Genomic DNA, 12,271 nt, shown 5'->3' on the forward strand with positions numbered 1-12,271 from the left:
TTACCGAGGGCCCCGATTCACCTTCAGAGTATGGTCAGCATTCTTCCAACAACTCAACATCAACATTAGCCTCACTTCAGGATATCACCCACAATCGAATGGTCAAACAGAACCTCTCAATCAGGAGATCACCCAGTTCCTCAGATCCTATTGTCATCAGAACCAAGCAGATTGGAGCCGATTCCTCATGTGGGCTGAGTATGCACAGAACTCACTCGAGAAACCCTCCACCGGACTAACCCCCTTCCAATGTGTAATGGGCTTCCAACCTCCCCTATTTCCATGGTCAGGGGAATTTACCGAGGTACCCTCTGTCAACGACTGGCTCCAGAGAAGCGAAGACATCTGGAATCAGATCTGGCTCTGTCACAAGCGAGACTCCCGCGGTTCCTCCTGCTCACCACCAGAGGGAACCCTCTCCTGAATATTAAACCATTTGAACCACATTACCCACATATCCGGCATTGATTACCTGGCACCTGACTTTCATCAGTGGACTATTTAAGGTGCTCTCAGACTCACCCTCATTGCTAAGTTTTGTATTTACCCTGGTTATCATCTCTGAGCATTTCTTCCCGTGTTTTGCCTTCCCGTGGGTTACTTTTGGACTGTCTATTCTCAAACCTTATGCCTGTTTCTGGATTACGAGTTGCCTTATCTCTACTGTTGTGTTTGCTGGTGATTGACCCTGATTGTGCGACCACGATTATAATAAAACTGCAAATGGATCCTCATTCTCCTGAAGCTTCATTACACAGCATAACAGTTGAAACCTTATTGGAAAGGTTTACCACTTGACTTTGAGTACAAATTAAATGAAATTAAATGAAATTATTATTTTTAATTAAATCTTTAAATTAAATCAAATATTTAAATTAAATATCTTTAAATTATAAGTTGAGCTTTCAGCTAACAGCTAAAAAGTAATCTGATTTTCTCTGGAATAATAGTAATAATGTTATGTTTACATTGTTTCTTCTTTCTTTTGTATCTTTTCTCCTGCCTTTCTGTTTGTAGTTCATCAGAATTCTTCATTCTCAATTATTTTAAGTTATGGCAATTCAGGGCATTTATGGATTCCATATACTTTTTTCTGTCTATTTTAAGGTCTCTTTACAATATATTAACAGTATTTGAGATACATTGACAAGCACTAGTATACACAGCCTAATCCCATTTTTTCAAGTGTTTCATGTTCAGCTAAACCACTGTCTGATAAACAGTGAAAAGGAGACAAATATATACACAGCCATGTCTGCAGTGCTCACTGCATTCAGTTGTACAATTGGAATTCAATAAAAAGTCTATGTACAGATTCAACTTAAAAAGTCACATCCCACCATCATTACTGTATCAGAATGTGTAGATGGGCATATCAAACACTATCAAACCAAAGAACCGGTACTTTAGTTGACCTGTGGGATTTGAGTTTGGATCTAACATAAGATAAGACATTGATGTCAAATATTGTGCTCTCTCTCTTCCTCTTTGTCTGTCTATTATTTCATTTGTTTGCCTGCCATATCATAATAGTTCCATTTGCTGCAACTACATTCATGTTAAATCTTATATCAAAATACCACTAAATCAGACTTCACCACAGAAATTGTATAAAATAACCTTTTTATAAAGGATAGCACTTAACACGTTTTCATAGTCAATGAACAAATATATAAAAACACAATTTTTACTGTATTTTAATAATAGAAATTCAGTGAGTATACATGAATTATTTAAAGAACATTAAATAATCTTGTACAGACCCCCAATTTTTATTTTTTTTATAAACTGATATTTTGGTGGTTGAGGATAAACATTTGAGTGATTTTGAGAGATCTCAATCTCCCGTTTTTACAGGTGTCAGGGTTCTGTCACTTCTGTCTAGTCTATTTCTTGGTTTTGTGACAGAGCCCTGACACTCCTGTTTTGTCTTGTACTGTGTTTCCAATTTCATGTTGTCATGTTTTGTGTGAACACGTGACTTTTGAGTGTTCTCATTGGCTGCGTGCTCATGTCTCGTTTGGTGTTAGTGTAACGGAGGCCAGCTAGTAGTTGCTGTGCAAGTAAACCTCACTCCTCTGATCTCAATAGGCGCTCTAGCGACAGATGCTAGAGGCTGCAGTCTTTAGACTCCTTGTTAGAGCGCCTGACTCTCATGCCAGAGACCTGGGTTCGAGGCCTGCTCGGAGCAGGTCGAGTGGGATCCGGGTTAAGGGGGGTTACATTAGTACATGGCTTGTGATTTGTTTTACTGGCCATGTGCTTGTGTTTTAGTTATGATTGGTGTGAGTACATGGCTTGTCATGTATGTTTCCTTGTGCGATGTGCTCTCCTGTCGATTGTCTAACCCCGTCCATCTTGTTACCTGATTATTGATTCATTTGCCCCACCGCTCCTCCCTCGTTGCCTCTTTTGTTTGCTTCCCTATTTATTCTCCTTTTGTTTTCAGTCCTGTGCTGGTTTGTCGTCGTATGTACACTGTGTGTTTCCCTGCTGTGTAGTCAAGTCAAGTCAAGTCAAGTCATCCCCCTTGGGGTAGTTTTTGTTTGTATTTTGTTTTATTTTTATTATTAAAAAAGCCCATTAACTCTGCACCTGAGTCCTCGCTCCACCCCCACACCTGACAACCGGTGCATAATTAGGGTGGTGTCGCGATATACCGGTGTTGACAATAACCGTGATATTTTATACATGGAATATCAATATCGTGTTAATTAAGGGTGTGACATTTCCCCTAATTAATGCTGTGAAATGTGATTTGAAGCATGGTCTTAAAAATGTTCTATAAATCTCTGAATGTTATCATTGATTTAATTAGTTCTGACTGTCTCTCTCCTGGTTACTTCAAAGAAGCCAGACACAGTTAGAGTCTCAATTGTTCTATACAGGAGTGTGATTCATTGGCTAAAAAAGAAAGCAAAACACAAAATAAACAAAGTAAAGATGAATTGACTATTAGCATTGTTGTTGTTTTTTTCTTTCAAGGTTCTTTTGTCCATGATATCCACTGTGTGAAAAATTGGAAATTGTGAGAGCCCTAGTCAGTAATTTTAAAAACATAACACTAAATAAATCTAAAACAGCTAGAAAACATCCATTTCAGGAAGATCAAACAACAGTGCCCTCAGAAAGCATCAATTCTAAACACACTCAAAGTGTTTATTTTACTGCTCTATTTTTGTCTCTTTTTGTCTCTCTTTCTCTCTGCATCTTATTTTATGCACACACAAAACAAATGCTCTCCCTCAGTCAGGCAATTAGCACTCATTGTGTTTTAATAGCCTCTTCCTTAGCCATAAACCACATAGTTCCCCACGGGCTGTGTGAGAGATTATAAAAAGGTAAAAAAAAATATCTGCAGGATTTCCTGTCTGTTCACAAATCATGTCACAGTGTGCTAGCTGACACTTTAAGCATCAATGATAACATCTTAATTGGAGTCTTTGGTCATAATTTGATAAAGCCAAGATAGACAGAGCACCAATGGAGTTCTACAATGTATCATAATGAAGTATAAAGCAAACCCACAGGAAAGAAAAAAAAAACACATGTGAGATCTCAATATTATCCTCATAGTTTCTTATTAATAGCTGTGAGAATTTTTTTCCTCAGGAAAAAAAAAAACAACAACAAAAAAACTGTCTCCCCTAGAGTTTCAGAAAAGATCCTAACAATATCACAGACTGCACTCAGGTTTGCCAAAATACCTTCTGCAATAAAAATTTGGGGATGAACTGCATTCCACATTTTTCACAGATCTCCCAAACAATTCTGATTGGTCAATTAGATATTTCCTGACATTCATTCAGTACAAATACATTTTGACTAAAACAACTGAAATTATTCATAGAATATACCTTGATAAAGATTATGGGTAACACTTTATAAAAACTGCACTCTATTAATCATTAGTTAAGCATGAGTAAACAGTTGATTCATCATTTATAAAGCATTAATAGACATTAATAAGCCGTTTATAAATGCAGCTATAAATGCCTTTTTCTTGATTTATAAGCATATCTATAATGTGTTTAATAATTGTATTTTCATACTTTGTTAATGATTAATTAATCATTTCTAAATGATGTATAGCATTATTTACAAACCAGTTATTTAAGAGTTGTCAGTGGTTCATAAGATCACTTAGAAAGTGTAAGTAAATTGAGTAAATTTAGGTAGTTATAAAGCATTTAGTAGTGGTCAGTTCACTATTTTTGTGAGCTCATCTAAAGTGAGGACTATCGATGCCTTGTAAAGCATTTATAAAGGAGATTTAAAGACTCAGTTATCTTCTAAACAGAAAAAAATGAAACAAACACAACACAGTGATGCAGAACATAGAAATATTTAACAGCCTTTAAATCTCCTTTATAAATACTTCACAAGGAATAACTAGCCCTCACTTTAGATGAGCTCACAAAAATAGTTAACTGACCACTACTAACTGCTTTATAACTACCCTAAAAGCATTTATTAATACACCAAGTAACTATTACTATATGTCTGAATAATAAGATGTATGAATGTACATTTAAATAGTTTATTAATCATTTACTTACACTTTCTAAGTAATCATATGAACCACTGACAACTCTTAAATTACTGGTTTAAAAATAATGCAATACTTCATTTAGAAAGGATACATTGATCATTAATAACGAATGAGAATACAATTATTAAACACATTGTAGATATGCTTTTAAATCAAGAATAAAGCATTTATAGCTGTATTTATAAACTGCTTATTAATATCTATTAATGCTTTATAAATGATGAGTTAACTGTTTGCTAATGCTTAACTAATGATTAATAGCGTGCAGTTATTATAAAGTGTTACCAGATTGGTTGATAAAAAAAATCATTAAATTTAATATTTATTAAATGTGTATTATGTAAAAATTAACCCAAAACATTAGCTCATCTTTATTGAAACTTCCATCTTCCCAATTGAATTATGTTTCTCAATTTGTATGTAGAAAAACTGATTCTAATCTGTACCTTGAAGAAAACAATATTTTGTGTTTATTTATTTGTTTTTTTCATTACATTTTATTTTTGCTTTAATTTCTTTAATCCCTGAACTTAAATTTTAACTTATTTTACAAGCCTGATTCAATTAAAAAATAAATGAATCTAACATTCATTGCCACCCAAGGCAACGCTGTCAAGTCAAGTCACCTATTTCTATAGTGCTTTATACACTGCAGATTGTTTCAAAGCAGCTTAGTGACAACAGGAAAATGATTCAATGATGCAAACAATTCATTTTGCTTGTACAGCAGGTCTAAAAGAAAATAGTGCATTGATCAGCTAAAGTCAGTTAGTGCTGATTCAGTCCCATTGTAAATATTATAAATATTATAAATTAGTAAATTAGTTAATTTAATCTATAAAGCATCTATCCATTATCGATTGCAGTGAAAATGACTTAAGTAGGCCTATCAATATTACTGTACAGTATCATTGTTTTAGCATTGATCTTTATTTGCTGATTGTTTTGTACATTATAGAAGGGACTTTTTTTTCTTTGCAGAAACTTTATAATAATATACAGGTAAGGTTATACGATTAAATGTGGACATGAAATATTGACTGAAAATTATGCACATTATGTATGTTTGTATGTAATTTATTTTTAGTTACCATTTAATAAGTGAGACAATATACAGTCAGTTGGCCATTATTGTGTAAAAGATAATCTATCTATGAGACTGTGTAATAAAAAAAAATAAAAAATAAAAAAACATATAAATATGTATATACCAAAGAGCAACCAAAATCCTCTGAAATCCATCTTTGCATCATGGACATTGAAATCTCGGTCCCACTTCATACATTTAAATTAATCATTTGATATAATGTACTTATTGTGTAAAAACATGTTTTTACATTGTGCTTCTATTTAAAAAATACCTGCATGTAGTTACAGCTGTAGTTCATTTCTGTAATTACATCTATAATTACACTTTTGACCATTCCCTTACCCCTGAACCCACCACTAAACCTGTTCCAAATCTTACCCGTATCCCACCTCAATAGCAGCAAGTGTTTTGCAATACAACATGAACACAATAAATACATTGTACCTAACATTTTTTAGTAAGTGCCCTATAAAGTGTGACCAGAACCTACACTGCACCTTACTTTTACTGCACATAAAAATAACTTTCCACACCTCCTCAGTTTTAAACTCGTTAACAGCTGCTCTCCATCAACTAAAAGATAGAGATTGCATTTGATTGCTGCACCAGCTTAGTTCTGGGGGAAAAAAGCTGGAAGTCAGTGCATGCTTTCTGTTGAGTCTAACACTGACCATAAGGACAGGAGATCGCTGGGTGAAGCATTCAGGCTGTGGAGTTTTTCTGAGCATCTAACATTACATAAATATCAGTCTCCTAGTACACATGTGTTGGGCTGCTCTATCCAGATGTGTTAAACTCTTCAGTACATAAGAAAACACAGACCTGCATTCTTACACAGACTCATTTAGCGCAGACCAATAAGCACACGGAAAAGGAAAAAGGGGGAATTTTCTTTGCCTTTCACAATTCATGTATACTGCTACGAAATCCCTACCCCTCAGATTATGTAAGGGTTGTGGAGTATAATCAAGAGGAATTATCTTGGAGGGAAATGTATTGCTATGTAAGACTTCAACTGTGTCCTCTCAGCTTCAGGTTCCCAGGGGCCCCTGCTTCCCCCTTGCTAATGGATATAATCAAGGGTACAATTAGACGCTCTGTCCTGGCGCGGAAAATAACAGTCAGGGTATTTGCGGTATCTAAGAAATGCCCTGAAACAGGGCTGCTTTTGTCATCTGCGATATTTTAATAATAACATTATCAAACCATTGTTTATCAGTGCAGTGTTCAGTTAGAAAGCCGGTAATTAGGATGATTTTGAAGAGGACTTCTATCCAGAAACAAGAAACAATGGAAAACTTCTATTCCAAGTCTCGTCTAGTCAAGCCTAATGATACAGATATGCATACGAGGGACATTTCTGTCTAAGTCATTGGAAAATGTGCTACAAATATTTAATATTTCCATCTTTTTAACACTGAGAAAGTTTCTTAAAAAAAATCATTCTACTTTTAAAGAATAGATTATTTTTCCCAGTCATTTTTCAATTGGTTTCTTTCCTGATTTTTAAGAGTAAGAAAGTTACAATTTGTAAGTTTTTTATTATTATTATTATGAGCTTTTTGAGCAAACTAGACTTATTTATTAATTCATTCATTTGTTCATTCATTCATTCATTCATTCATTCATTCATTTGTTTATGTATTTATTCATTTATTCATTTGTTCATTCATTTATTTATTTGTTCTGTTCTCATTACCACATTAGTAATGGATGAGTAATGGATTAATAATGAGAAGTGACAGGGGGACATCTCCACCAAAGCAGCATAGAGACAGTCTAAAGTTTATGTATGTAATTAAATATATTTTTTCTTGATTTTATAATATCATCTGAGAGTAGCTTTACTGTTAAAGCTATTTTGAGATGTAATTTACCGATGCCATTTGGCAAGTCATTACCATCAAGTATCATTAACATTGCGCAACACACCAAAATCTGAACCATTTTTTATGATGCCATAAAGACATTTTCCTTTTTACCTCCTACTTTAATAAATGAAAACAGAACACTAACCCTGAATGAGACAGTATAAGGCTTTCACCGTTTGCCCAGCACACAGCTCCTGTTTGGAGTTTGTCAAGCCTGGAGTTGAGCCTCATACCTCATTAATCCTTTCCCAGGACAGACTTTCAACCGCATGATGAATCGGGCAGTAATTTGGTGTAGTCTCCGCTTCATAAACCCATGTGATTGTGGCTGGTCATTAATAAAGCGACCCCTTAAAAAGACCAAAGCAGCCAAACTTTTTACATATGTGTCCTTGTCAGTTTACTTTACCAAAGATCATATACACATTAGAACATCTTTATAGTACAATACGATTTTTCCTCAGCATAGCCTTAGATCGATAGATATGTCAAAATGTAACCCAGAAGAGGGAACGAGACGCTGCTTCGAAACGCTGTGGGAATGCCTGTGCGTGATTGTGTCATGAAGCACGTATGAAACCAGTCCAATGGCGTGACGGAAAGTCATGTGACGTAATAGCCCAGGAAACTATAAAGCACACCTGGACCAAACAGTATCAGCATCTGATAGGCTGAAGCAAGTCGATCACGGGCATGTATGGCCAGGGTGACGCAGCGTCTCGTTCCCTCTTCAGGGAACTAGGGTTACATACGTAACCGAGACGTTCCCTTTCAAGGGAACTCAAGCTTCATCTAAATGCTGTGGGAACACTAATACCCACGCCGCCATAAGAGCAAGTGTCCGTCTGTGTGAAATCAATGCGCACATAGAGTTTCTCCACAGTTCTGTGGACATAAGAATCTAAGGCCCTAATTGGATAGTGCAGATAAAGTTTCTCTAGGTCTGACGTCTGGAGGAGTACAGAAGGCCTGCAGTACTCTAGGTCTTACAGTATTAGTAGGAACCTTAGGAATGTAACCTGGTCTCGGGGTGAAGAAAACCCTTTACCATACCAGGAGCAAATTCCATACACAAGGGAGTTACCGAAAGTGCTTGAATGTCTCCAATTCTCTTGAGAGACAAAATAGCGAGGATAAAGTCAGTCTTTAGAAATATTCTCAGAAACTTCCTCAATGGGCTCGAATGGAACTTGGGAGAGGTCTTCTAGTACAAAAGCCAAGTCCCATGTATGCACTCTCGTGTGGACTGCTGGCCTCAGCCTCAAAGTGCCACAAAGGAAACGAGTGCCACAAAGTGGGTCTCTCCCCTAGATACTCAACTCAAAGGGACGCTGTAAGCAGCTAGTGCAGCCACGTACATTTTCAATGTGAAGGGTATTTTAAAGTATTTTATGCAGCTAAAAAGCCAGAAAGAAATTTCATTTAATTTTTACAAATTAAATAAAACCTTAAACATAGATTTTAGATAGGGCACTAAGCACTCGGTGCGTGCCCTTACCATAAACATGGATTTAAAAAGTGTATAGTATTTTATGCAGCTATTTTACTTTCTCAAATTTAAATGCAACGAATAACAAAGTTTTTCATATTCTGAATTACAGACTCAATATTCATATTTGAATAGAAAAAGAATCATAGCTTGCAAACACAAATTTTAGTTGTGATAATAGGGAACAGAGAGAAAGGGGAACTCCTTAAGCTCAGTTTCCTCCGCATTATAAATATATTGCGGACTGATAATCTACGCGTTGCAGAAGCCTCAGCAAGCACGAGATCCGAGCTAGTTAGCCCTTTCTCTGCCTTCACCTGCCAGGTCCAGTGTCTCATCTCAGGGTCGGAAGCACACTTTGCATTTACTTCCACCCCGAATGAGGCACCGGTACTGCAATTATCCAGTTTTGAGGAGCTGAATGTTGTAGTTATCGAAACAGACTCGCTACTTCATGTGAAGAAAACAGCCTTTTGAATCGTGTCTCACTACAGTACGAACGGGTATTCACACGATTAAAGTGTTTGTTTGGGGGCAGTGCATGCATGTCAATGTGGGCTGAAAGTTTCATTCATAAAAATGTTCCCTATGTGTAGAAAAACACACGCAAGGAAGTTTTAGCTCCGCCCCTGTTGAGTCCTAAGCCCGTCTCTAACTCCTCAGCCAGATCCATTTGCGAACCCCACAACTCGAGCCGCCACTCTGCCTCGGCAGAAGCGGGACATGAGCCACGAGGAACGCGAGCCGAGGCGCCCTCCTCAAAGAGCGATCGGTGGGAGCTCAGCATTCTCAACTGTCTCGCAACAATGCTCATATTCAGCCCCCTCGAGGGCTGACTGAGCGTGCTGCGCTCCCAAACGAAAAACACAAAATACGTGTGTATCCCCACCCGTGATGTAGTATGGGTAAGGATGAACACATTATTGAAATGATGTTCGCTCACCATTATAACGTTTTTTTTTTTAAATATATATTTATGGGTGAAAACTCCTGCCAAGCAAATTCTAAGACAGACAAAAAACACCAGGGACATATTTTCATATAGAGCTCTTTCTGAAGACACAGAAGCTGACACTGTTTGGTTCAGGTGTGCTTTATAGTTTCCTGGGAGATGATGTCACATGACATTCCGTCACGCCATTGGACTGGTTTCATACGTGCTTCATGACGCAATCACGCAGATGCATTCCCACAGCATTTCGACGCAGCTCGAATTCCCTTGAAAAGGAACTGTGAATTCATAAAGGCTCTGAACATGCTCCTTCTCCTTACTGGGATTGGAAAAAGAAGAGCAGTTTATAATCCATTTAGCTGGTGGTGCTTAAAAACTAAGCAGCTGCAGATAAAAATGCAATAACATCATAAAATTATGTAGTCAGCAGGAATATCCACATATCTGTAAGACCATATAAACAACAGAGAACCATGTGGAAAATGTAGCTTTATGTGACAGTATTATTCTTCTGGTAAATGTCACAGCAATGCCAATAGGACATGGGAACGAAATGTTTGGTGTGGCATGTAGTGCTCTTAGAGACACCATACAGTGTGAGAAATGGATATAATAAAGTACAGTGCAATTCACTCCCTAGAGCTGGACAATTTTGATCTGAAACAACCACTTTATGAGAAGAACAACAAATATTATTGCAGATAAAGTCATCTAAGTTGCTACTTCAACTAAATACTATGTTTAATATGTTCATTTCAGCAAAACACCTTTTATTCTGAAATAAATTAAAGTTCGTATAGTAACTTATGGTTTGCACATTGCGAGTGTGAAATACAACACAAAAGAAACTGCAGCAGCTTTGGAATATTGGCATCTTGGCTAATTGGAACCGAATTTTTAATAACATGCACTTCAATTTCAAAATATTTTTTTTCACTCACAGCCTCAATGAATTGATCAAGTATATGATATTGTCCCTGTAGCTTGGCCAGTAAAAGTGGGTTGCAGTGCTGATGGAGCACGGTTTTGGCTGGATGGGCAGGTATGTTCAGTGGGGAAGACTTGTGGTTGTACCACTAAAGAATGTTCGTTTTATGCAGAGGTGTCAAGTCCAGGTTCAGAAAGTAAAATTTCTCCTCAGTATTTTGTTCCAATCACCTGGATTTGCTAATTAGCACAGTTTTTCAGCCAGGAGATAGTACTAATTAGTGAAATCAGCTGGCTGAGTTAATGGATGGAATAAACATATGGCAGGACTTTTACTTTCTGACCCCTGGAATTGACACCTCTGTTTTTGTGTGAGATCGGTTGACAGTGAGATCATGAAAGCCTGTCTACACCATTTCTGTGTCCCACCCTGATTTTCTTTTACAGAAATTATTTTCGGTTCCAGTTGTTCTTGAATCTAGAACAAGAACATATTAGAATAATAATAATAACATATTCAATAAATGAACTAAATTATATATATTTCATTATATATTATATATTTAAGAATTATGTAAGGATTAAGAATTTTTAGAGAAATATTGCACACTCGAGGTGGTTAATGCTGTTACACCTAGGGTGTTCATTATTTTTCAATAATCCAACAGCCCAAAGTCAATTATGTCAATTATTACACCTCAAGACATTGTTCAGATGATGTATACAAAATCCTGACAAATGTCTTGAAATACATCATCTGAACAATGTTTTGAGGTCTGGTAACTGGCAAACATAGGCCCCGTCCACACTACTGCGTTTTCGTTTAAAAACGGAGAATTAAAACGAAAACGATCTCCGTCCACACCAGCGTTTTAGCTGCGTATTAGAATTGATCTCCGTCCACATTAAAACGACTGAAAACTCGGATCACGTGACCATTCTCCAACACTGTGCATGCGCGTGCCGGTGTAAACAGGAAACGGATGGACTATTCCTCAGATTTGATGAGGAAGCAAGTAACGTTAGCTACCTCTGCAATGATTAGAAAATGTCGAAGACCAGAGATTTCTTTTCATGGACCGCCGCTGCACACGGGAATTGTCATAGATCGCTCGAATAATAGTTTGCCTCCGGCGCATGTAGGCAGTTATAGCATTGTAAAATGCAGAATTTGCTTGCACAACAGCTGCTAACAAAGACATCAAAGTCAGTAACGCTTGTAATTCGTTATCCATGTTACACTCACTAACATCAGCTACGTAGTCCAGGATGTTTTTGTTTGTTTTCTTCCGGTGACGGGACATGTGATGGGTGGCTGACGAATCAGGGAAGGATACGTCATGGGTGATGACACCCAATCATAGAGCCGAGCGTGACCTTCTACGTCATC

This window comes from Siphateles boraxobius, unplaced genomic scaffold, assembly GCF_051911475.1.
Source record: "Siphateles boraxobius isolate OS27281-9 unplaced genomic scaffold, OSU_SipBor_1 9, whole genome shotgun sequence".
Lineage (NCBI taxonomy): Eukaryota > Metazoa > Chordata > Actinopteri > Cypriniformes > Leuciscidae > Siphateles > Siphateles boraxobius.